We start from the raw sequence: 25,641 nt of genomic DNA on the forward strand, positions 1-25,641 counted from the left end.
ACTCGGAACGTAGCCCTGGGAAGAGGCCCATCCAAGCTCTCACCGTCCTGGTGGCTCACCCCACCCAGCCCCTACATCTGGCCTTCCTTCTCGTCCATCTGGCCCTTTGTGCGTGGGCCCCAGGCGGGTGGGGAGGTGCTCCACGAGGGTCCAGGAGGGCTGCAGCCCACCTCCCCCAGGGGCCTGGCCGGCCCACCTCCTGTCACGGTCCTTTAGCAAACCCTCAGAGGAATTTCTCAATGGAGCTGACTTCCTGACTTCTGGCTGAGAGGGCTTCATGGGCCCGGGTGGAGGGGGGCTGCAGTGGGGGTTGGGGAGCTGAGCGGGGGAGGGGGGGACCCTGCTGCCCCAGCCCCCCACAGGTCGGCCCAAATCCTGGCCGCCCCTCAGTGACAGAGCGCTGCGTTTTGGAAACCCCTCCTGCCCCGGGTATCTTGCAAAAGGAACCCCGAACAACTTGTTTGGTTAGGAGTGGGCACAAGCTAACTCAGAGGACAGAAAACCTCGTGTCGGACTTAGGGGGGCTGTGCATTTGCGGCTTCCTGTTTTCGTCTGGGTTGAAATAATTCGGCCCATTAGTTTGTGATTCCCACTAAAATGTTTAATTAAATAACAGGTTTCAGCTTTTAGGCCGATCTCTTATTAACTCTGTGAGCTCTCGGAAACATGAGAAGCCAGTCTCCACATCTCTGTGCAGCGCGTGTTTTCCGGGCCGAGGAGCCCTCCCTTTGTGTCCGGGGCGGAAGTGGGGGCAGGGCTGAAGGCTGGAGGCCGCGTTAAGGGTTTAAGGTCATTTAATTGAGTCGTGGCCGTTCAGGACATCCTTCTTAAGGTCTTTGCTAAGCTTCCTCAGCGCGGCAGATCATATTTGCAAACTGAACTTTGGAATTTAGGAAACAACACAAGTCTCAAGTTAATTGAATTTCTGTAAAAACCAAAGTAAATTACACTGAATGCCCTTTTTTTAATGCTAAAAAAAATTAGGAGCATTCAAGAACACAGAATATGGCTTTTGAACAAATTAAGTCTTTGCTGCCCAACCTCAGGCCGGGCCGTTGTGTCCTCTGGGTGGTCAGAGCCCCGTCCTCGCTCACCCCTGCTCTCCTGCGTCGCCTGAAGAGACGTGTTCCAGTCCCTAGCCCCCGGGAGGCAGGAGTGGAACCTGCTGTGGGAAAGGGTCTTTGCAGGTGTAACTGAGTAAAGATACCAGGTTGGGGTAGGTCCTAACCCAGTGACTGGTGTCCTTCGAGAAGGAGACACGTAGGAATACGGCTGTGTGGGGACTGAGGCAGGGATGGGGGGCACTGGGACAGGCCGTGGAGCCCGGGGCGCCCACAGGGGTGCGGGTCCTCTGGGGGTCTGCCCCTTCCTTCCCCAGCCTGTGCACGCCAGCCGGGCCTGTCCTTCCCTCCTGTGCCGCGCGCCCGGTAGCCACACGCCTGTGGGTATCTGCAGGTTCAGCCCATGGCCCAGCGGCGCCCCGAGTCTTCCAGGGCCTTTGTATAAGCCAAGGGGGTGGGGAGCAAGCACGTTGGCTGACCCTTCCCCCGACAAAGGTCCCCGCGACCCTGCCTGGCCCTCCCCGAGCCGCCAATATTAGAAAGGATTTGTGTCCCCGATAAATAATGCGAAGTTAAATTACATCCACTCCGGCTTAAATTTTCATATCCCTATTTCTCATCTCCATAAAGAAATTCTGCCTGCGGGCCTCCCGGGGTGGTCTCTGCCAGCTGCCAGGAAGGTCCTAATGAAATTACTCCTCTGGGTGGCGGCCGGCGGGGCAGGGGTGGGAGTGGCCCGCCTGCCTGGGGGGAAAAGGTAAAAGGCCAGAGTTCAAATTATTTATCTCCCTAATAACGTACCGGATCGCAGGCATCGAGCGGCCTCGAGCCAGGCCGGCCGGTGATGCATGAGGAGGCGGGCCCCGGCGGCGTGGGAGCTTCCCGGGAGTGACCCCACCACAAGGGCACGGCAAGGACGTGCCTTAGAGATGGCCGCAGAGCAGGGGATCCCCCCCACATCCAGGGAGAGGTGGGGCCTCCGGGGCTCAGGGAGGGAGCCCGAAAATGCAGGACAGACAGGGCACAGACGTTTCCTTAGGGTTTCTGCCCGTCTGCCGTAGCTGAAGTCAGGGGCTGGCTTTGGCCCCCTTTCTCCTGTTTTTCCTAGACCTGGGACAAACCACATACTTGGACAATGCTGGGTGCGCGGTGTTGCCCCCTGAGGGGCCTCCCAGGGGTGCAGGCAGGAGGGGAGAAGCTGGGCTTGCCCTGGGGATGACGGCGGGGGCGGGGGGGGGATGGGATGAACCAGAATCCCAGGCAGGGTGGGGAGAGGCCCCTGCAGGCTGATGTCCTTGGGAGTGCTGGGCAGGTGGCTGCAGATGGCCTTGAAGGGCCAGGGGGAGAAGGAGGTCCCCTGTCTTTCCCCCGACCCCGCCCTGGGGAGCAGCCCTGGGAGGAAGGACATGTGGCCAGAGTCCGGGAACGGAGCATCCAGGCAGACCGCAGCACAGTCCTGGGAGGCCCCTACACCAAGGCAAGGATCCGCAGCTAGAATTTAAATCCCCAGTTACCACTGCAAGGAAGGGACCCCACCCTGTGTGCCCTTCCACCGTGGGGTCCTCCAGCACTGGAGTCCCGTGAGCCCCTCTGCTCCGCGGATGGAGTCCCTGGGCCATGACTGGGGTCCGTGGCGATTCCCCCAGGCCCCAGTGGCTGTTCCCTGGACCCCCCACCTCCAGAAGAGTCAGGGGGAGCCCTTCACCCGGCTGAGAGCAGCAGCCTCTCCGGCCCGCATCGTGGCCCCGTGCCCCACTTTCCCTCCCCCCAGGTCCAGCACCCCAGGCTGGAGAGCTCCGGACCCTGGCTGGACGGGGAGCATGGCCCCAGTTTCTTGCCCCTCTCCCCTCCTGCCGCACCCCCCGCCCCGTATTTATGGCCACTTAATCTGTGCGAGCGGCCAGCCCTGATAGATCTCTGAGTATCGATCAGCTTTAGGCTGATAGAAGTTCAAGCTCACAGGGCCTCGCTCTTTGACCCCCAAATAGGGCATGAATCTCAATCAAATAGACTGGTATTTGCACACGACTCCTACCCCGGGCGAGGGGCTGTGGGGAAAATCAATGGAGAGTACTAATGACTCACGATTTATAGAACACGTGCCATTTTAATATTAGAATAAATGTCATATTGCAAAGGGAGGGGACACAGGGGGTCTCAGGGAAAATATTTCTTAGAGAGCCTTTTCTGCTGGAAAATGATGTGCGTGGAATTTTATGAACTCAAATTTATAGACCTCATTTGGGCTTATAATTTAAAACTGCTTATGAGAAAGACATTAAGTAGAGTGCTGGGTGGGGGGCAGGGGCTGGACGAGTGGGTGGTCCCAGAGCCGCGGGTTGGGGGAAGCCACAGGGAGGGGGTCCGGGGTGCCAGGGTGGGGCTCCGCCAGGGCCTGAGCAGCATCTGGGGGAGGCAGCGGGCAGGACAGGGGGACACCCCAGGGCGTCCTCGCTGCTGGGCGAGGGTGGGTCTCCCCGCGGGTATCCACATACAGCCCAGGCGAAGCCGGACACGCGTGTGCATGTGTGTGCCCTTTGCACGTTCATGCCCTGTCTGCCCCACGCAGCGCACACGCTGCCCGGGCCCGTTCGCGCCGTGCCGTGCCCACATGCACACACTCCACCTCCTGCTCCAAAACCACTTCTCTGAGCTCCCGGCCGAAGAGAGGTCTTCATCCCAAGCTCCCCACCCCGACAGAGGCTCCAAGTCACCTGTGTCCTGGACTGGGTGGAGGTCAAAGGGTTACCCTAAACTTTGTCACCTAGATAAATTCTGTTGGGTGACGGGGCGGGGTGGGCACCACTGTCTGGTAGGAACGGGCTTGGGCCCAGGAGGGCTTCGCCATCCAGTCTGATACCAGGGCACGAGGCAGCCGCCACCCCCCCCCCGCCCCCGGGCAGCCTGACCCCAGGCAGAGGCAGGCCCTGTGTGTGGAGGAGAGCACCAGGAGGCCCACCCCAGCCTGCACAGCCCCCTTGAGTGTCTGGCCCTCAATGACCCTTGATGAAGACCGCTGGGGCCGCCTGCGGCTTTGCAGATCCTGTCCCTCTGGGCCTCGGTTTTCCCAGCTGTGTCTGGAGAGCTTCCTCAGTGGACCGTCCGAGGGCCTTCAAGCCTAGTCTCCAGCGCCTGATTCTGGAGCCCTGCCTGAGGGTCAGGTCCCCACCCTGGCCTGATCCCGCACAGTCCCGGCCAGGAGCACGCCCGCGGGGCGGCCTTGGGGAGCCGGCATTTCCAGAGGAGGGTCCCGAGGGACAGGGATTAGCCTTTTCCAGTATCCTCTCCCCCAGGACTCCCCTCCGGGCACGGGGCTCCTCGCTGAGAGCTGGGGAGACGACTTTCAGGACACAAACCTTCCCCCATTCCCTTATAGAATTGCCACCTCCCCTGCCAGGGTCCTGGGCTGTCCCCGAAGTCCCGGAGGCCCAGCAGGGGAGGTGCCCACTGTGCTTTCTCCCCCGCATGCGGTGACGACTCAGCTTCCTCCATCAGGCGGGCGCACACTGCCGCGGTGCCTGGTGTGGGCCGGGCACGCTGTACATTTCCGACTTTATTAGAGGAGAGTGTGGAGCTTGGGAATGCCGCCTCCTCTCGGTGGTCAATTCCGCTCCTGGAGGCCATAAATCTCCAGGCCTATGATTTGTGACTCCGCACTCCCGATAAATTAAATCTTTCTTGATGAAAAGGTTGGTGCTCCCGGCTCTGCTTCAGGTCACTGTGCTCGTCCAGAGTGAGCGGTAAGGGGCCCTGGGCGGGGCTCCCTGCTGGCCCCCACCAGCTGCCTGCCCGCAGAGGGACATTTGGGACATTTGGGCTCTTGGTCGAAAATGTCTGCAGATTTCCAAAGTAAGAAGAACAAAGCCGTTCTCAGGGCACGGTGGCACGGGACAGGACCTGCGCAAGGAGACCTGGGGCCATTGCCTAGGCCCTATCCTGCGGGCTAGCCTTGGGCAGTTCCAGAACTGGCTTCTGGGACCTTCCCTGCTGGGGTTGGGGGCAGGGGTCAGACCACTGGGCTCCTGGGGCCAGCTTCTCCAGCCACACCTCCCCGCATCCTCGGAGCCTAGGTCCCTAACCTGGGAGCTAAGCCAGGGCCACTGCAGGGATGTACGTTGGAGGTCTGCACCAAGGACAGCCTGACCCTGGGCGGAAGGTGGCCGGCATCCCCTCGGGACAGGCCTCTGGCCCCAGGAGCATCTGAAAGCGGTTCGCAGAACGACCCAGGACTTTATTTTATTTTATTTTATTTTAAAGATTTTATTTATTTGACAGAGAGAGATCACAAGTAGGCAGAGAGGCAGGCAGAGAGAGAGGAGGAAGCAGGCTCCCTGCTGAGCAGAGAGCCCGATGCGGGAGCTCGATCCCAGGACTCTGGGATCATGACCTGAGCCCAAGGCAGAGGCTTAACCCACTGAGCCACCCAGGCGCCCCTGACCCAGGACTTTAGACCCGCCTGCTCTTGGAATACAGCAGACCTGTCTCAGAAACCAAAAGGAACGAGGTCTGCATTCTGGAACAGAAACATCTACGGCCCTGCTCGAGTTGACCCCAGGGCCAGTGCCGGGGAGATTGCTCTGCCACAGAACGGAATCTCCCAGAGCCGCCCAGCAAACTAGGCGGGAGCCCACACAGAATGGGGAGCTCGGGTTTCAGGGTGGTTCTCGCGCCCACATTCCGGCCCAGCCAGGGGCTTAGGCTCTGGCACCAGAGACAAAAGCCCTAACCCCAGGCTTCCTGGGACTCCATTATGCTGATGAAGCAAGTCATTTCGGAGGCACTCAGGCCTTTTTGGCTGATTGCTTTCGGGAGAGAGCCGCCCCTCCGGGAGCCGCTGGGGAGTCCCATCTGGGAGGGGTGGGGGGCCACCCAGGGTCAGAGGCCGCTGGTGAGGGGAGGCCCCTATGAACACCCATAACTCTCCCGACTACACACGGGGGTGCCTCTGAGCCCTGCAAACTCCGGCATAGTTCAGGGAGGAAAGGGGGGCAGGAATGGGCCCGGCAGGGCTCTGGGGACCCTTTGGGTCCAATGTCCTAGGAGCTCAGGCTTTCTTGCCCAGCGAGGAGGGTCTATGCCTGGGCTTCTGGGCCAGGCCCTGGGGACGGCTGTCTCGCTGGACAGACCATGGGTGAAGCTGAGACGGGCAGCGAGTTGGGACCCCAGCCGCCCAGGCTAGCCCATGACACTTTGGGCAGAGGCTCCCGGCTACTGGGGCTGTGTTCAGAAAGGTGACCCCAGAAAGGCCGCTCCCCTGCTTGCCCTAGTGCCGGTGCACACCTGCCACATCACTGCCCCGGACCCTCAGGTCTGCCCCTCCCTCGGGGAACTCACGGTCAGGGCGGGCAGCCCGATGCCCAGTCCCTCACAGCCCAACTCACCCATCCCCACCCTGGCCCCCAGTGCCTTGGATCCTTTTTGACTCTCCGGTCTCAGGGCCTTTGTACCTGCTGTGTCCTCCGCCTGGCACACTCTTCTGCACTGGCTCCCTGGGCACCTCGTGTGTGGCCTGCACCACTTGGGGTCACCGGAGTGGGTCTTGGCTTGCATGCTGGGTGGATGGGTCCGGCCAGAGCAGGAGAGCCGGGGGCCAACGGGTGGGGGGTGGGCGTGGAGGGGGCTGCCAGCGGGGTTTGGGGCCCGCTGCTCCAAAATGCCATTTCCCGGGCATATTGAAGCCTTGATGCTGGCGGAGGCTCTCCCTGAATCCGTCCCGAGACCTCCTGTGAGAGGCGGTCTCCCCACACCCGGGACGGGAGCACCCTTACCTCCAAAGGCGAGGGGACCCCGGGAAGAACCCGAACGAGCAGGCCTTGCTCAGCGGACCCCAGGTCACCACGCGGCCCCCCACTCCTTGACCGGTCTGTCGTGCTTCTCCGGGCCTGTCTGCCCTCCGTCGACCGCGCGAGTTACCAGCCGCTTTGGGCCTTCGCTGCCCCGTGAAGTTTCCCTCGTCACAGAAAACTCAGATTAAACTGAAGACGCACGCGTGTGCTTTTCCTCTGCTCGTCTGTCTTTGTCTGTTGACCTCTCAGACCCAGGGATGCTAAGAGGGTCGCCGAAACTTCTTGCTCCCGTGAGCGGGTGTGGGTCTTGTGTGGAGCCGGATTCCAGGGCGGCAAGGGCACAGGCACTCAGCTTTGGGGCCACACGCCCCTGGGGCTGTATCACTGACCTGGCCCCCGTAACAGTGACCACAGACCTGAGACCTATTGCCTCACGCAATAGGAACATACTCTCCACAGCTCTGGAACCGCAGCCCCAAACCAAGAGGTCCGCAGGGCCGCCCTCCCTCCAGACGCTGTAGAGGAGGGGTTCCACTCGCCTGTCCTAGCTCCTGGTGGCCCCAGGAGTCCCTTGGTCTGTGGCCCTGAGACCATGACCTGAGCTGAAGGCAGAGGCTTTAACCCACTGAGCCACCCAGGCGCCCCCTGTTTCTAGCAATTTCTGCACGGTCAAGGCGTCAGTCCGCGGGGAATGGATGGCTCTGGGTCAAAAATAATAAGCCCAGCGGGGTGTGCTGGTCACCTCTCTGGGTCGCTACCGGGGCCCTAGGCAGCCTCTGTCCACTGAAGCCCGTGCGTCTGCGGTCCGGGGCCCCCCCGCTCTGCCCGCCCGCCCTGCTCCCACATGCCGGGTTTGGACAGAGGACCGAAGGCTTCCTCAGCCCCCACTGCTCACCAACCACCTACTCCGACAGTGTGGGGGGTGGGGATGCCCCACCCCCCACCCCCCACCCCCCACCCCGCACCCCCTCACACCTGCATGCGGGGGCTTCCCAGCCCGGAGGCTGTCACCACCAGCAGCAGTCGTGGCCGCGAGCTGCGTGGTGGGACTCCGCCAGGTACCAAGGGAAGCCTGCGGCCCCGGACGTCTTTGTGGATCCTTGTAGCAATTTACACTGTGGAGCCCCAAGCCCACTTACAGAGGAGTAAACTGAGCCTCCCCGAAATGACATCACCCACTCAAACTCACAGCAGCCTGAGGGGCTAGGGACGAGGGAGCCAGGTCCAAGGCCACTTCCAGATGATGTCAAAGGCTTGCTGCCCCCTTCCCCTGTCTCCCACATCCACAGCAGAACGGGAGCCCCCAGAGTGGCCAGTACCTCCCCAGAGGGGCCCATCAGCCTCCCCAGAACAGCCTCGGAGGCCGGAGGCGGAGGGAAACAGGCTCCAGGGACCCACGAATACTGTGTGAGAAAGGTGGGGACCCTCCACAGCCCAGAGCTCACCACTTGGTGCCCCAGTTTCCCCCAAGGCACCTTGCCCCATTCCTGTCCACGAAGCCCCTGGGGGGCAGGTGTGGGTTCTGGGCCAGGGGAGAGGGCAGGTGTGGGAGTAGGGCAGGGGCCGAAGGGCCGGTTTCAGCCGCTGGGCAGCTCTGCCAAGGACCTTGGGTGCCTGGGCTGTCTCGTTGGGGGAGGGGAGGACCGTCCTCTGACTCCAGGTGGCATCGATTTCGCAGGAGGGAAATCAGACCCTGGGCAACCTACATCTGAGAAGGGGACATTCTTTGATTGCTCCTGGGGGTCAGTTCCAGCCTCCCAGTCCCCCCTGCAATCCTGTTGACTTAATTGAGCTTTTGTCTGGCTGGCCCCCGGGGGGATTACCCGGGGTTCCTGTTACAACGGCTTCGCCTTCGGGGGCCCCAGCAGAGGTGAGCTTGAGGACTGTTTTCCTGTTGTCCTGGGAACAACCTGGGTGCTCTGGGCTCCACGGTCAGCGTCAGCCCAGCGAGGCCTGCCCTGGGGTGCAGGGAGGGCAGATGGGCCCCCGTGTGCAGGCCAGGGGTTGGGGGCATTCCAGCCGAAGAGCATCCACCGCAGAGGTCCTGAGGTGGGAGAACCGAGGCGTGTCCCAGGACCTGGAAGGAGGCTGAGGCAGGGAGAGGGAGGGTGCCCCACGGCTGGCGGGGAAGGACAGACGCAGTGATAAGACAGCACTGTGGGGGGATGGGCAGGCTGGAGTGGGCTCTACTTGACCGAAGAGAAGCTGAGGGTCAGAGTGGCCCGGAGGCAGCACCCTGGTGATGCAGCTAATGAGCTGAGCTGGGAGCAAATCCCAGCCTGGGGATTTCAATCCTCCTCTGTGATCAGTGCTGCCGCAACCCCTCTTCTGGGGGTTCCTGACCAGACTAAAGACGCCGTTCCAACTGGGCAAGAGGCCTTGAACACGCACTCCCGAACGTGAGTCCCCAGGCAGGGGAAGGGCTGCTGGGGGGCCGTCGGGGGCAGGGGCGGGGTGAGCCCTGGCGCGGCCGCCCCCTCCCCATGGCTGGCTGGCCTCTGCTGCCCTCTGGCGGCCACCCCAGCCCAGAGGGCCTCGACCCCACTGTCTACTGCCTCAAGGCTCCCTCTCGGGCCCAACCTGGGATTCTGCAAACAGGTTCACCAAATTGTCAATTAAGTGAAAATCAATCCGGAGCCATTCATCACAGGCCGCCATCGATCGGGGCCCCTGGGGAGCGATTGAGGCCAAGTGCAGCCCCACATCTGCTACATCAGGGCAGTCTCTGTGATCCATCATCGGGAACGGCCACGGTGCCCATGGGGCTCGGGGCCGGCCCAGCAGGCGGGAGGCGATGGGCACAGGGCCCTCTGCCCATGGAGGCTCCTCTGCTCCCCCAGCCCGCACATGCCTGCTTCTTCCCTGCCCGAGCCCACCCTCACCTTCCCTAAGGACTAGGGCCCTCCATGCCTCTCCTTGCTGGCTCCCATTGCTCTGCTGGTTCCCTCTCACAGTGCCCATGAGGACCCTGGGGTCCATAGCCAGGGGCCTCAGGAAGTCTGCGGGAGGAGATGGACCCCCTCCCATCCTCAGCCTCCCCTCTCTGTCTGGCCTCCCCCACAGCGGGCACCCTGAACCCTGCTCCCCCATCGACCCCGCCCCCAGCACGGCTATAACCCATGTGGAACCTTAAAGCACTGAGCTGAGTTCCAGACACCCCCTCCAGGGAGGTCCCCATCCAGGCACCGGTCTTGGGACCGCAGGCCAAGGATGCGTCCCTAGGAGACCAGAGCCCCCAGAACTCCCCCAGGACTCGCCGCACACACCTGGGGAGTCTGCAAGCCCCCAAGACACCCACTTTTCTCTTAGAATTCCTTTGCAATACAGCACTCGGGTCACTATTCCTATGTTAGGTGGAAACAGACCGTCACCACCCTGCCTGCAATCAGCCTGTGTCCAGGCCCCTTGAGAGAGCGGCCGCGGCCCAGATCTCCGGAGCCTCCCAGCAGGGCCATGGGGGGACCCCGTGCATGTGGCCAGTGCTTGGGAGCTGGACACCCTGCTCTATAAGCCAGTGGTGTTTCTGGGGGAGGGGCCTCTCTGGGCACCCTCGTTGTCTCCACGGGACAGATGAGAGCATGATAGGGAGACCCCCAGCCCTTCCTCCTGGGCTTCAAGCTGCCCGAGCTCGGGATTTGGGCTGAACACGGGGATTGTTCCGAGAGCCCTGGGAGCAGCCAGGTGCTCGAGTCCCTCCCACGTGCTGACACTGTGGCTCTGCTGCTTGCACTTCCGGGGACAGCTCCCAGCTGGCCAGCCCCGCCCACCTCCTGTGGGCCGCGCACTGGGACACGGAGGAGGTGTCTGACGTTGGGAGACAGGCGGCTCCGGACAGGGATCCAGGGAGATGGGGAGCGAACGAGGTGCTGTCAGGGCTGGTGTGGGCGGAGGAACCCAAAGAGCGCCAGCAGTCTTCTGAGAGAAGGCTGAGCAGGCAGAGGGGGCTCCCGGGAGCCACGGGGCATCACCCGGAGTCTCCTGCCTGCCCAGCTGGGCATGTGCAGCGGGCGCCCAGGCCGGAGAACCATGGGAAAGTAAGAGGAATCCTCAGAACTTACACAGGGCCAGGAGTGTAGAGGTGTCCATGACCCGGGTGAGAGGCCTCATAATTCCCAGGACATCAGCTGAAATGCTCAGAAGGGCCTCAGCTCAGCTCTGGGGGCAAATTAACCCCAAGCTAGTGACGCGCTAACAGACCAGCAGGGCTCAGCAGCTAGCGTCCGAAGGGGCAAACTGTTCCCAGTAATTGAACTATGTCCCAGAACAAAGCTCATGAGGATCTCCGGGGACACAAAATATCCTTTGCCTGACTAGCGGGAATCTAACTGTCTAGCACTCAAGCAGAAATTACCAGGTAGGCAAAGAAGCAGGACAAAATGTCCCAAGACACTGCAAAAGCAACAAAATGAGTCAGAAAGGACAGAGGTGAGAGAATGAGGCAAGAAGCCTGTTGGGACAGGCGCTGGTGCCGTGTTCCCTATGCCCCAGGAGGAGGAGGGAAGGCTGGGCATACAAAGGAGGGCTTGGAAGACACAAAGACCGGAGTCACATCTCTGGAGAGGAAAATCCACTGCCTGGGATAGATGAACACTAGAGAAGGGAAGGTGCACGTGAACTCAGAGACACGGCAACAGAAACACGGAGAGAAAAGGCCACAAAAGCTGGCCTCATGCACCTGCCGCTGGAGTCCTTGAGGTTGAAGACAGAGAAGGGGATGTACATGAAGAATTAACAGCCAAAACCTTCCCCGACTTGATGGAACCTGTAAACCCACAGGTCCAAGAAGCTCTACAAACCCCAAACACAGGAAATAGGAAGAAAATGACGCCGAAGCTCATTTGTTTCTTAAAACCAGCGATGAAGAAAGAGCACACCAGGCAAGCAGCCAGCGGGGAAGGGCGCATCCGTGCAGAGGACGCCTCCACGGAAGCAGGGCAGGCATCTCGGAGGCTCGGAAAGAAAATATTCATCACGGGGCGCCTGGGTGGCTCAGCGGGTTAAAGCCTCTGCCTTCAGCTCGGGTCATGATCCCAGGGTCCTGGGATCGAGCCCCGCATTGGGCTCTCTGCTGGGTGGGGAGCCTGCTTCCTCCTCTCTCTCTCTCTGCCTGCCTCTCTGCCTACTTGTGATCTCTGTCTGTCAAATAAATAAAAATCTTTAAAAAAAAGAAAAGAAAAGAAAATATTCGTCGCCACTGAATTCTACAAAGGCAGATATCTCCGTCACAAACGACGTGAGAGAAGGGCTTTTCAGGCAAGAGAGAGCTGGGAGAATTCTTCCCCAGCAAACCCGCAGCGCAGGAAGCATCAAAGGAAGTCCTTCAGACAAAGAGTGAGTTATTCCCCGTGGGAAGATCCATCCACACAAAGAAATGGAGAGCACAGAGAATGGAAACCCTACGGGTGATAGAAAATGCTTTCTTTCTAATAAAAAATCGTTACGTAATTGACTGTTTTAGGCAAACATTGTGATAATGTGTCACGGGGTGTATGGTGTATGTCGGAGTGTGGGACGACGGCACCTGGGCTGGGGAGGGCACGGAGGTCCGCCGCAACGAGGTGCTTTGGTGGACGGAGGCGATAAGATAGCGCTTGAAGGTAGACCGCGGTGAGTTAAGGGTGTTCGATCCCTCAAATGGCCACTAAAAACACTAAATAGAACGTCATCACTAATAAGTCAAGGGAGGAGATACGGTGGGACAGTGAACACATCCCATCCAGCGAAGGAGGCAGGAGGCGTGGGGAGAGGGCGGGAGCCGACGGAGGGAGGGACAGCAGATGGCAGGGGACATCCAGCACGGTACATGCAACTGGCCTGAGCGCCCCACTAAAACCCGGCACTGTGTTCTTCCCTGCGTGCTGCGGGTGCGCTAGCCTGAGGATGACCGGCCCGCGACAGAAGCCAATGCAGAAGGCCCCGCGCCATCTGGTTCCGTTTCTAAGACCCACCAAGAATAGTCAAATTCCCGGACACAGAAAGCAGGACACCAGCCGCGGGAGCTCCGGGCCGGGATGGCATCAGCGTTTAACGGGGACAGACGTCCGGTTGGGGAAGATGAGAAGGTTGCGGGGACGGATGGAGCGGACGGACACACACCAGCATGAACGTGCTTCATGCCACTGAGTCGTACCTTTAAAGTGGCCGAAATGAAGGAGCGTCTGGGTGGCTCACTCAGTGGGTGACTGAGTCTCGGTTTTGGCTCAGGTCATAACCTCAGGGCTCTGTGTGGGCTCTGTGCTCAGAGGAGAGTCTGCCCCTCCCTCCCCCCCGCTCATAAGCTCTCTCTCGAATAAAAACATCTTTAAAAAATAAAGAAAAGAAAAAGACAATGATTGTCGGAATCGATGGGAAAATCACCGTGGGCCAGGCACCGCTCTGGACGTGCGGTCAGCAAACCACCTTGCCCGCCCCCAGCCCCGCTCACCTGCGCGGGAGAGACCAGCAACACGGACACCTGGGACGGCTCTCGACTCTCAGGAAGAAGGGAGGAGCAACAGGCATAAGTCTTCGCTTCTGGGGACCGTGAGGCCTGTGGGTGCCAGGAGGAGTCTCGAGGCCAAGGGAGCTCGGGGCTGGGTCCCGTGTGGCCCATTTTAGCAACATTATTTATCATAGTGAGGAGACAGCGTCCTCCCAAAAGTCTACGTGTGGGGGACACCATTAAGGGTTTTTTTTTTTTTTTTTTTTAAAGATTTTATTTATTTATTTGACAGAGATCACAAGTAGGCAGAGAGGCAGGCAGAGAGAGAGGAGGAAGCAGGCTCCCTGCTGAGCAGAGAGCCCGACGCGGGGCTTGAACCCAGGACCTGGGATCATGACCTGAGCTGAAGGCAGCGGCTTAACCCACTGAGCCACCCAGGCGCCCCACCATTAAGGGTTTTATGCTACAACCAGTCCACGGAGGATTGTGCAGCCATTGAAGAGTATTGATGAACTTGGGAAAATGTTGCTGTGAGTGGAAAACAGGAAATTGGCCATGTGACACATTATGCCATGGCACCCACGGTGCGTGTGCACACAGCTACGCACAGACACACATGTGTGCACGGACACGGAGACGCACACAATTGTGCATGTGCATAGACACGTGTGCACATGCACGGACGCACACGTGCGCTCACACGCACACTTGTGTGCACAGGTACACCTGCATGCACACATGAGCACAATGCACCACACGGGCACCACACGTGCACGCACACATGGGTATACATGCATGCACTCATACACGGGCACACACGTGCGCTCACACACTGGTGCACACATGAACTCATACACGGGCTCACACACGTGCTCTTGCACACGGGGACTCACGTGCTCGGACACAGGCATGCGCACGTGCACTCACACACAGGCATGCGCACGTGCACTCTCACACAGGCACACACATGCACACAGCTGCCATCTCCCCCACTTTGCAGAGGAGGAGTTAAGCCACAGGCCCTGTTTGGCCGCAGTCCCGAGCGCGACTCTGGGATTGCTCTCTCCCGCCCCAGGCTGGCCCCAGGGTTAACATGCGGTCTGAGGGCATCTCCTCGCTGCTCTGCCGCGGCCCCCCATCCGGCAGGCCTTGCCCACGGTCTGTGTAAGGGCACGTAAACAACGAGGCCGCTGCCGGACCCTGATGCGCAGGGGCTGCGTCCCAGGAACAAATGAGACTCTCACGGGACCAGCGTTGGCGTCCCGATCCCAGCGTACCCGAGGAAGACCGCGGCCAAGCGGAAGGGGTGGAGAGAGCCGGATCCACTGCTAATTCTTTCAAACCGCTGTTTATTGAAATGAGGCACCAGGGACAAACCAGAGGTGGGTCGATAATGGTCTGTCTAACACAATCAGCCCGGCCTCAGCCGCTGCCCCCCTCCCCACGCCGGGTGAAGCCCAGGAGGACAGAGGCCAGCACGGCCCCAGGCCTGGGTCTCCACCGCCCCACCCAGGGAAGCGGAGCAGCCCCTCTGGGCCCTCCTCTCCTCCCCTCCCTCCCTCCCCACAGGCAGGCGTCTTTTTCCCAGGGTCACCCAGAGATAGGAGCGGCTCGTGGGGAGCAGGGCTCCCACCCAGCCTGGGACTGGGTCGCCCTGCGTGCTGCTCCCGGATGCTCCATCTGCCGCGGTCCTCGCTCCTCGCCACCCCAGAGCCCAGTCCTGGGAGTCCTTGGCCACAACCAGCCCTGGGTAGCCTGCACCCAGCCTGGGCCTCTGGGCCTCACGTCTGTGAGTGCCCGGGTCCCACGGAACAGCGGGATGGGGCACATGTGAGACTCCCGCTGGAGGCTGTGTCTCCCCAAAAGGGACTTGACTCTGCTGGCGGCCTAGGCGTGGACCATCCTGCCCCTCTCGCTCAGGTCCAGGCTCCGCGGGGCCTCAGGAGTCCCGGGGTCGGGGGTGCCAGTCGCCGGAACCCAGCCCCATGGGGTGGAGACCCCGGCCTGTCCCAGCTCCCTGCTCCCGAGAGCCGGCCCTGCTCTCTGTGCACAGGGCCCACCCCTGCCCTCCTGGCTGACGTCTGTGCGCGGCTGCCAGTGGGGACAGCGGAGGCCTGGGGGGGGGTGGAGGCAGGCGGGGCTGCGAGCAGGTGAGGTAGGGCCCAGACAGGGGCTCACAGTTCATCCGTCCTTTGGAAAATGCGCCCGTGGGCCACCTGTGCACTGGCTTCCCAGGATAGACCGGCCGGTCCGTCATCAGAGTGGGACGGACACAGGTCACAGCGTGGCAAGCACGTCTCCTCCCCACCACAAGGGAGGAGTGCCCAGAAATACAGTGGTCTCGAAGTGGCGTGCCCTTCTCACAGGTCTCCCAGGGCCGGCTGGGGGGATGTCTACTCCTTCCCAGGTGATGAGGGGGGATATTTGAACCCCCCGTCCTGCCAGGTCCTCTGGGGTGAGGGATGGGGGCTTTCTAGCGTGCTGGGCCTCAGGCAGGTCCACGGACTCAGCAGGTTCCATGCCCAGCTTTGCCTGAGTTCGGGGGTCAAACTCAGCTTGTATTCGACCTTGTACTCAAACTTGTCAGGGGAACGCTTTGGAAGGTTCAGAGTAGGGTGACTCCAGAAGGCTCCGAGCACGTCCCGTGTTCAGCTCCTGCAGGGGAGGGGCGACTGTGCAGACCACCGGGGAGGCAGGTGTGTTAGCCCCAGAACTAATGGGGGAGCAGGCACGGGGCTCTGCACAGCGGAAGGGGAAATGGGCTGACCCTCCACAGGTTTCACTTCTCCAACAGGACGCGGACACCTTCTCCTGAGGGCAGCCTTTCCCAGAGCCGAGTGGCCCGAGCAGGGTTTGCCGTGTCCCCCTGCAGGGACGCGGGCAGTGGGGCGCTCAGCCACAAGGCAAGCCGCCTGGCTTCTACAGGACCACGAGGGAGCTGCCTGCCCTCTGGCTCTTTCTTCCCCCGGGAATGTCTTCCCTGGGACCAGCCCCACGTGTTCCCCCCAAAGAAGAGCACAGGATGGGGCATCGGAGGGACACTGCTACCTGAAACAGGGGAAGGCCACCTCTCCACCGGGGGACCCGTGACCAGCCACCTCTAGGCATCTGTTCCTAGAGGCCCAGACTCCAGTGCCCTTGGTCAGAGCTCCGCAGGCAGCTGCCCCACCGAGGGCCTGGAAACAAGGCTGCCACGGGAATGAGGAAAGGCGGGCCGACACCCTCCGGGGCCCAGACCTGCCCGCAACGTTTCATCTGCAGCTCCGGCCCCCAGGGGAGGTCCACAGAATTGGGGAAGATGTGGTCAAACAGGATGTGCTGGGCGTGGCTCACCAGGAGAGCAAGGGACCGCCGCCTCCTCCAGCCTGGAGACCCCCACTCGGTGAGCCTGGGCACGAGCAGGGGTCCACAGCCTCACGAGCTCCAGGCAGGCTGGCGCTCTGGGGGAGTCCCCTGGCTTGGCGGACCCCAGGACACAGCTCAGTCCAGCAGACAGCCAACCCTCCAGGGCCGTCCCCATGCAGGCTGGATTCCGGGGCTCCTGTCTGTGCACAAAGCCAAGCTCTCCCTGGGTGTAGATCTGCTTCTGACTCTTCCTGTCCACTGTCCCCTGGGGCCTCAGTTTCCCCATCTGTAGGGGAGGGGTCCGGGGTGGCCCCATTGGTTCTGGGTGCTGATCGAAGCGGCTCGCTGGGCACCCGGGAGGGGAGGGTTCTGCGCGCTCTCCCAGGAGATGATGAGGTGATGCTGGGCTCCTTCGCTTCCTTCTGAGCGCCCCGGCCTGGGGGGCAGCTCCCGGAAATATGGGGCACCTCCCGTTGCAGGGTGGGCGCCACCAGCAGCGTGGCCACCGCCTGAGCCCCCAGTGCGGGGAGGGGAGCGGCCGAGACTGAGAGGAAATCAAAAGCAAATTATTTTCGGGATTATGGCTCTGGAGCCCTGGCTGGATACGGCCCATTTTTCAGAGCAGACAAAGCCATTTTCCGAGGGATCAATTTTGCCCGAGCAAGTCGCCTCCTCTCAGCCCACAATCCATCATATTTCCCCATTTGCAATTTCTCGTGTCTGAGTGTTTTAAGTTTCCGATGAATTATTTCATAAAGCTTTCCTTCCTGCCGCCGAAGCAGGGGGCCCGGGCCGGCCGGAGCCGCGGGCCGCACCCGCGGTCAGCCCGGTCGGGGCGCGCGGGCCGGGCCGCAGGGGCGGGAGCCGGTGGGGTGGCAGCGGGGGCCGGGCCCCAGCCACGCGGGGGCGGCGAGGCGGGTGTGGGGAAAGTTTTGAAGAGATTTATTCTGATGTGCTGCTGAGGGAGGGCCATCCTTCAAGAGGCGGCCTGTGTAAACCCCCGGCCTGTTGATTGGCCTGTCATAGTGATTTGTGGCTCTTCCCCCGAGGTAATGGGGAGCAACTGGGCCCTTGAAAGGCAGCCGGACAGATTGCTGAGCGGGGCGGGCGGGAGGCCGTGGCGGCCAGCAAGATTTATTGACCTCGACCCGCCGAGGTCCCCTCAGTGCTTTTAATCTGGCCTTTAAGCTTGTCACCAGCTATGATTGCAGCCGGGCAGGCTCCCCGGGGCCCCACAGGGTAGAGGCACGGGGCCCCCCGGGGGCCTTGCCATCTGGCCCGCTGCCCCCATGGCTGCCCTGCCCCGCGGAGGAGGCGCGGTGACCCCCTGCCGCCCCGATCTGCCACCAGCCAGGGCCGCCACTTCCGTGCAACGACTTCGCTGAGCTCTGCGTCTCGTCCCGTGCAGCTGGCCCAGTCACAGCGAGCGCCCGGAGGTCTCGGCGGTGCTCACGGGCCGCGCAGCCCCCACCGCGGGCCGTGGTGGACACGTCCCCCGCCCCGGAGAGCTCCCGGGGGCGTCTCGGTGGCTCCTGCCCAGCTCAGCAGGCCCTCAGTGCACCATCCAGCCGCCGCGCTCCTTGGCTTTTTTACCCAAAGGAGCGTAAAGCTCGGGTCCGCACAAAGACCTGCACGCGGCTGTGGAGCACGTGTGCTCGCGGTGGCCGTAGCTGGAAGCAGCCAGGGTGCCCTTCGGCAGGGGCTCGGAATGGCCACTTTGAGCCGTGGTCCCTGTGGGCCACGGAATACTATTCAGCACTAAACAGAAACATGCTGCGAGTCCGGGAGACGGCGCGGAGGCCTCTTACGAGCTCCCAGCGACTGAGAGAGGCCGGCTGAGAAGCCGCTGCGTGTGGACCGAAACCACCCTGAGCTGCCGGTTACCACGGCCATCACGACGCGGACAAGGGGACAAGTGTCGGCCAGGGCACGGAGACAGGGCCCTGGAGCACGGCTGGGGAACACACGCGGGGGCAGTCACTGTGGGAGCCGGCACGGAGCTTCCCAGAGAAGTGAGAACTGGAACCTCTGTCCGGTCCGGGGCCCCACCGCGCGGGGAGCTCATCTGAAGGACGGGAAACCCCGTTGTCAAGCAGCGTCTGCAGCCCGTGCTCACAGGGGCCGGGGCCCGGAAACAAGCCGCGTGCCCACGGACGGATGGACGGACAGATGGAGAGGACGTGGCTCCGCGCGGGACGGTGGAATGCGCCACAAGAAAGAGGGAAATCCTGCCGTTTGTGACACCTGCGACGCGCGTCTGACAAAGGCGGACGCCAGGGGCCCCCACTCCTTGTGGGTCCTAAGACCCCTGAGCCCGTAGAGGCAGAGCATAGGCCGGTGTGAGCAGAGCAGGTGCCGGGAGGCTGGAGGCTTCGGAGGACGCGGTTCCACGTGCAGCAGGACGGGGGCTGGAGTGGGACGCACAGCTCCAGGACCGCGGTTTACAATGTCACGGATTTGGAAGTTGCTAAGGGAGTAGGTCTTTGAAGTTCTCATCACAGGAAGGAAGGGCCATGACCCCGAGAGGTGAGGGGGTCCGCAGCACACGCACGTGCCCGCCATGTGCCACGTGGCCCAGTGACCCAATGAGGCGTGTGGCCCTTCACGGGACCGTGACGCCTCTGAGGGCTGCCGGTCAGGGTCATTCCTGGCCCGGCTGACTGACGTGCCCTCCCTGGGCTGCGCTGAGCGGTCAGGGTCATGCCCTTCCCTCCCCAGGACAGGCTCCTCTGGTTCGTCTCTCATCTGTGGAGGGCACGTGGGCTGTTCCCCTTTGGCGACTGAGTGGTGCTGCTGTGGACACTTGTGGACACGTTTTCCCGTGGAGGGCCGTTGCCGTGTCTCTCGGGGGCACACCCAGGGCTGGAGGTGCCGCGTGTCGGGTGGCCCACGTGTGGCCATTCGGGGAGCTGCCAGGATGTGGCTGCCACGCATCCATTTCTCACGTGTCCCTGATGGTGGAAGCGAGCGTGCTCGTCGTCCCGGCTCGGCAAGGTACGGAAAAGTGTGAAGGAGCAAAGCAAACAGCACTGTGCGCCGTGGGCCCTGCGGGCCAGTGCATCTCCCCGTCGGACCTTGACCTCGTTCCTTCTCCTGCCAGCTGTGCCCCTCGCCTGTCCTGGCGGCGTGCCGTGTGCTCGGTGCTTAGCGGAAGGCTTTACACCGCTGTCGGATGTTCCGGGTGCCGGAGGCCCCGCTGTGCTTAATGGCATTCGGGGGCCCCGTGGCCGTGTGTTCACACCTTCTTGGGGCCTGGGTCATGGCGTGGCCATCAGCCGGCTCAAGGGCCAATGATGGAGACCAGGGCAGACCCTCGGGGCCCAGCGTGCCCCTCAGACTTACCATTCCCCGTGAACACCCCATTTTCCCAGGGCAGCCCAGAGGGCGAGGTCCACACCTCCCTGACCTCTGGGGGACCAGACCCATCATGGGCCCCATGGGATGTGGTGCACTGCTGGGGGACAGGGGCCTTGTACCCCAGGTTCATGGGGAAAGGGGGAGGTCGTGGGGCAGCCCATCTGTCACCTTCACAGAGACCAAGTTCCCTTTCCTTTCCTCCAGAAGACTGGGAAGCCTCCGGCGCTTGAAAATCAATAATAATTCCAACGATACCAGGGGCTGGGCAGAGACACTGAAGGGAGGTGACACGGAGCCAACACGCTTCGCCTCTTTAAAGACACCTTTTCTGAGGCCCCTCCAGCGGACGGGACGCGGCTCAATCTATTCCGAGCTCACACTTAGAAATTAAATTCCCTTTAGCCGAATAGGAGCCTGGCTTCAATCAACTGGGGGCTTGCCCCCCTCCCCCGCCCCAGCCCGCCCTCCCCTTGCCTCCCGCAAGTATGCAAATGCGGGCACCTTGCGAGCCGCCATCGATCCTGGTGCTCGGCAAGGAAATGAAATTAAAAAGGAGCTGGGGCCGCAGGCTGCCCTGCTTCAGGCCCTCAGCTGCTTGGGTATTCTCGGACATGGCTCTCCTGGGCCCGCCTGGCCCCTGACCCTGCTAACGGGGTGGGGGTGCTGTCCTGGCAGTGGATGGCCCTGACCTTGAGAACTTCCTGCAGCAGGAACCGCCTCTACCCAGAACACCCCCCCTTCCCAGCCGGGCCAGGTTCCATGAGCACCTCGGGCCCTGGTGTGGGAATGCGCGTCCCGAAAGTGAGTGTCCCTCCCAGCAGGGCCTATGATGGGGTTCAGGTCCCGGACCCCATGGAGGACCCCAGAATGGGTGGCCTGTCGTCCCCACCCCCGGGGACCTTGGCACACACCCCTGAACACCATTGTTTTCATCCTGGTGCCCACTCGCATCCCACAGATGGCCCGCACATCCGTGGGGGCAGGGCCTGGTGCTGGGCCCCGGAGACACAGGAAAGACGGGTGTCTGCCCCACAGCCCGCCACCCCTGAGATGATCAGAATGTGTCTGCTGGTGAGGGGCCTCCGGGAGGGGAAGGGTCTTCAGGACCGGCAGGAGGCTCTGTGATGGGGTGGGGTTTCAGGCTGGGAGCCTCTGCATGGGACCACTGACACCAGCCCCTTGGCAGACGGAAGCAGGTCTTCAGTCTTGGTCTCTAATGAGGACCCCTGCTGTTCGTTCCAAGCTAGAACAATCCCAGAGCCACTTGTGGCCTCATGGCTCCCTCCCTCCCTGCGGAGGCCCCAAGCCAGGAGGCGGATGCTTCCAGGGGCAGGAACAAGTGAGGAAGTTGGGACATACTTGGAGTGAGGGCGCCCGACTTTCCCGAGCCGTTCTTGGGCCCTGTTCCCACTCAGGCAGCCCTGGGGGGCCTATAGGTGGGGGCCAGATCCGCCCCAGGCCAGGTGGAGGGTCTCATGGAGACAAGGGCCAGAGTGAGGAGATACCGTGAGCTGGTGATCCCTGGGAAGGAGGCAGGATGAGAGGCTGGCCAGGGCAGAAGGCCCAGGGTGGTCCCACTCTCCTCACCCCAGTCCACCAGCCTCCTCAGGTGTCTCCTGTCCCTACCTCTGGGCCTTTGCAACTGCCGCTCCCTGCCCCCAGGACCTCGTGTGATGGGCTCCTTCTTGTCACTGAGGAATCAGCTCTCCGGTCACAGCCTCCCACTGGTCTGGCTCAGCACCCTGACCTGCACCGTCCTAGAGCTCTGGCTGTGCTTCTCCCCACCCCTCCCACTGGCTCTCTGGTCTTGTTTCTGTTGTGACCCCGTCTTACAGGGTGGGACCCTCTAGCAAGGGGCAGAACCAACCCAGAGCCCCGCCGCTGCCCCTGTAGGCCGCCCAAGGCCTGTCTGTCCGAAATGGGGCCTGCGGGTAGACCTTCAGAGGGTTATGTGAGGCTGGGAGTCGGGGGAGCCCCCGTCCCCCTGTGCCAGGGAGGGGAGCACAGCCCATCTTCGATGTAGAGCTATAACGTTAATTGTGATGTGTGGCGCTCACCGTAATTAAACTGATTCATTCCCAACAATCAAGGCTACACTGCATAATATATTTAATTAGCCAGATTTCCCGTGCTCGTTGGCAGGACGGAACTGGCAAGTTCTCGGTGTAATACACTTAATTCTGAAATAAATCATTGTTTGCAAAGGCACACGCAAGGCCTGCCCCACAGGGGGCCAAGGGCACTGGGCGGGGGCGGGGGGTGGGGGTCTGCCATTGCTGGTCATCCCGTGGGCATAGACGGGTGGGGAAGTCCTTCCTGGTGTGAGGCGAGTGAGTGAGGAGGGCCGCCTGCCTGGGCCGGGGGTAGGTGGTGGCCGAGAGTGTGCTCTGCCCAGTGACACCTGCCAGAGTCCCGGGGACAGTGTGCAGAGGCGTCAGGCTGCCCCGTAGGAAAGCCGTCTTGTGGGTGTCAGTGCTGGGGTCAGAGAGCTGGGTAGGGGTCCCCCAGTCCCAGGCTCATCTGGACGCCATGTCCCCAGGTACAGCCCAGCCCCACCTGCCCAGCTAGTGCCAGCACAGCTTAGAGGACCCCAGGCCTGGGCCGGCTCACTTCCCCAGGCTGGGGCCAGGCGTCCATCCTTTGGAGCACCCTCTTCCCCATCTAAGCTCTGTGAGGACCCACGCGGCTTCCACCACTGAAAGCCTGAACAAGGAGTGTGAGACATTTCCAGGACCAAAGCCAGCAGGCTCTGTCCCTCCCAGCAGAGTCCCCGGGACAGGAGGGGTCCTTGTGCGTGTCCTCCACCCCCCGGGAGGGGGGCGGGATGGGCTTTGGCGTGCCTCCCTCTTGGGCAGCCCTCCTGCCCCGGGCTCTGGTTACCGTGTGCGCTGCCATCTGCCACCCGCAGGGCTGGCCTCGTGCATAATTCAGGCATCTTGGAACGGTCCCAGCGAATGGGCATTGACAAGGCCTGACTAGCCTGATCGGATGTCGAGACATTGGACCCACCAGCAACAGGACCTTGGTGTCCATGCCCTGTCTGGGCTTCGGTGACAGGCCAGGCAGGGAGCAGGCATGGGTGCTGTCCTCCTGCTGTGGGGGGTCAGACACTGCCTTCTCCACGTCCCCGGGCTGCTTGGGCGGGGGGCGGGGCGCGTGCTCGTGTCCAGCCCGTCCCTCACCTGCCCTGCGGCCTCCATCCGGGGGTCACACCCCAGCCCTTGGGCCTCAGTTCCCATCTGTGAAAGAGACCCAGGGCAGCACCTGCTGCTCAGGGCTGGAGGGGAGTGAGATGATCTCCGGGTGGGGACTGCCCCGAGGTGCCCGCCAGCCGCCCAGAGACCTGGCATTGAACCTGAGCCTGGTGCTCCTCTCCCCAGGCCACGCCCCCTCGCTCTGTGCAACTGGAGAGGAAATTCTGGCCTCTCAGGACTGACCCTAAAACAAGATCTCAGACCATGGTCTCCAACACCCAGAATCCATGACCACCCCGACGTGGGCCCCTCTTCGGGACCCACCGCTGTCACCACTGTGCCTGGGAGCTCCCGGGCATCATGGCTCAGCCAGGGGACACTGGGAGGCTGCCAGGGAGGCTGCAGGGCGGGGCAGACCCCTAAAGGCCCTTCCTGGCCTGAATCTCGGGTGTGACCACAGGACCTTGTGTGTGTGCAGGCCTGCCCCACGTGCCCACCACCTGCTGCGGGCTGGTCCTGCAGACCCCGAGCCCGGGCTCAGAGGACCCGCCTCCAGGACCACAAAGCCACCCTCACCGCGTCCCCCAGATATGCCGGTCCCAGCAGCAGAGGGGGACACTGCGACTGCAGAGAAGGCTGGGTGGGCGGCTTCCTAGGACTCTGCCTGCCCCCCACCAACCCCGTCTGCGGGGCCGTTCGAAGGCTGCTGAGAGGACATGGACGAGAGAGCCAAGGGCAGAGAGGGGCTCACCGGGAACACTGAGGGCCCTGCCAGGCCTGCGTGGGGCCCAGCAGTGGCTCCTGGGATGGGGACCCCGTCCTTTGGGGGACGTGCATCTCGCGTGGGCACCTGCAGACCAGGTACCCGAGCCCTCTGCTCCGGCTGTCGTTGCCGTTGAGAAAAGAGGGACCCCTGCCCTTGAATAATTGATGACAGGCAGAAACAATGGACCGCGGGGAACATCTGGCAGGCAGGGGTCGCCCCCCCCATGCTGGCGTCAGACAAAACTGCCTTTCGGGAGGGTCGCTGGCCGGTGGGGGCAGAGCCTGGCGTGCCCGCTCCGTGCCCCGGCGCCGACTTGTGGGGTCTGCCCTCTCGCGGTTCCCAGGGGGCACGTGTGTGTTCCCACAGCAGACATGTGAGCCACACACAGGATGTGCTCGTGTTTGTGCTCCCACACAGGCACACACATCACCGGAGCCCTCGTTCACACACGTGTGCTTGCACGCACACACACCCCGACGCACACGCCACACACACGTGAACACATCCTTCCATGAGGGTGACCTGCCATTGCAGCCGTGACCCTAGGGACCTCAGGGACCTCTCCAAGCCTATGGGAAGCTTCCCTTCCCTGACGGGTCATGTGCTTCCTACTGAGGCCTGAGGACACGGCGTGGGGCGAGGGGAGCAGGGGAAGGAGGGGCAGGCGGGGCCAGGTGCGTCCTGGTGGGCCTGACTTTGGCAAACCCCCTCACCCTGAGTGGCTGCTCTAGGGACAGGCGAGCTGGCACCTGACCCTTCCTCTCACGTCATTCCACTTATTCTTCTCAGCTGGGCGTCATCATCTGGGGAAACTGAGGCCCGCATGGGGAAGAACGTCCCCGGGGCTGCCCGACACCACAGCAGGCAGCCCCATGTCCGGACCCTCCCTCACACGGGTGCTTGGCAGCTGGTGAGCCGGCCGGGGCCGGGGACCTCTGCCCTCCCAGCGCTTGTCTGTGCCCACATGGACCATGGTGACTCCCTGCTTCTGAGCTCGGTCCACGGCCATCAGGCAGAGTCCCAGCAGCTCTGCCTGTAGGCCCTGGGGGTGGGCAGCCTGAGCAAAGGGCTTCCCACCGGGGGACGGGAAGCCAGGGTCCCGCTCTGGGCTGAGGCTGGGCGGGGCATCCCAGCTCCGGAAACTTCCAGGGCTGGGGTACTGGGTCTAGGAGTGGTGTCTGGGCAGAAGAAGCGGGGACGCTCCCCAGAGCCCGGCAGCAGCCCTTGGTGCGGGGATGAGGTGGGGGAGGAGCGGGCTTGCACCCCTGCCCGGGGCCCCAGATGGGGGTTTGAGGAGAGAACAGCCCATGCCAGTGGGCACCTCTGCAGTCTCGGCCTCGAGGCACCGGAGTCCTGCCCAGAGCAGGCACGGCCTGGGGGCGCGATGGCTCCTCTGGCTTCCTCACTGTCCCCAGCCCGGCCTCACCCCGGGGGGACCCACACTCTGGCCCCCGTGCCAGCGGTCCCCTCACTGCAGGGCACTGGCAAGGCAGCCCTTAATCGTGCATCTCGTTGGACTCCCGAGACCGTGTCCTGCTTGATGTCTCTGATGACACGGACCCTGGGCCGAGGGCCTGGGCGGAGGGCGGCAGGTGCCAGGAGCACCAGCGTCCGGGAGCTGGTGGGCCTCAAAGCTCCCAAAGGCTTGCGTTGGGAGCTGGAGCGCGGGCTGCAGCCGCGTCCCCCACTTCCCAGCAGTGACCGGGGCAGA

This window comes from Enhydra lutris, unplaced genomic scaffold (assembly GCF_002288905.1).
Source record: "Enhydra lutris kenyoni isolate GAN:26980312 unplaced genomic scaffold, ASM228890v2 scaffoldscaffold13, whole genome shotgun sequence".
Classification (NCBI taxonomy): Eukaryota; Metazoa; Chordata; class Mammalia; order Carnivora; family Mustelidae; genus Enhydra; species Enhydra lutris.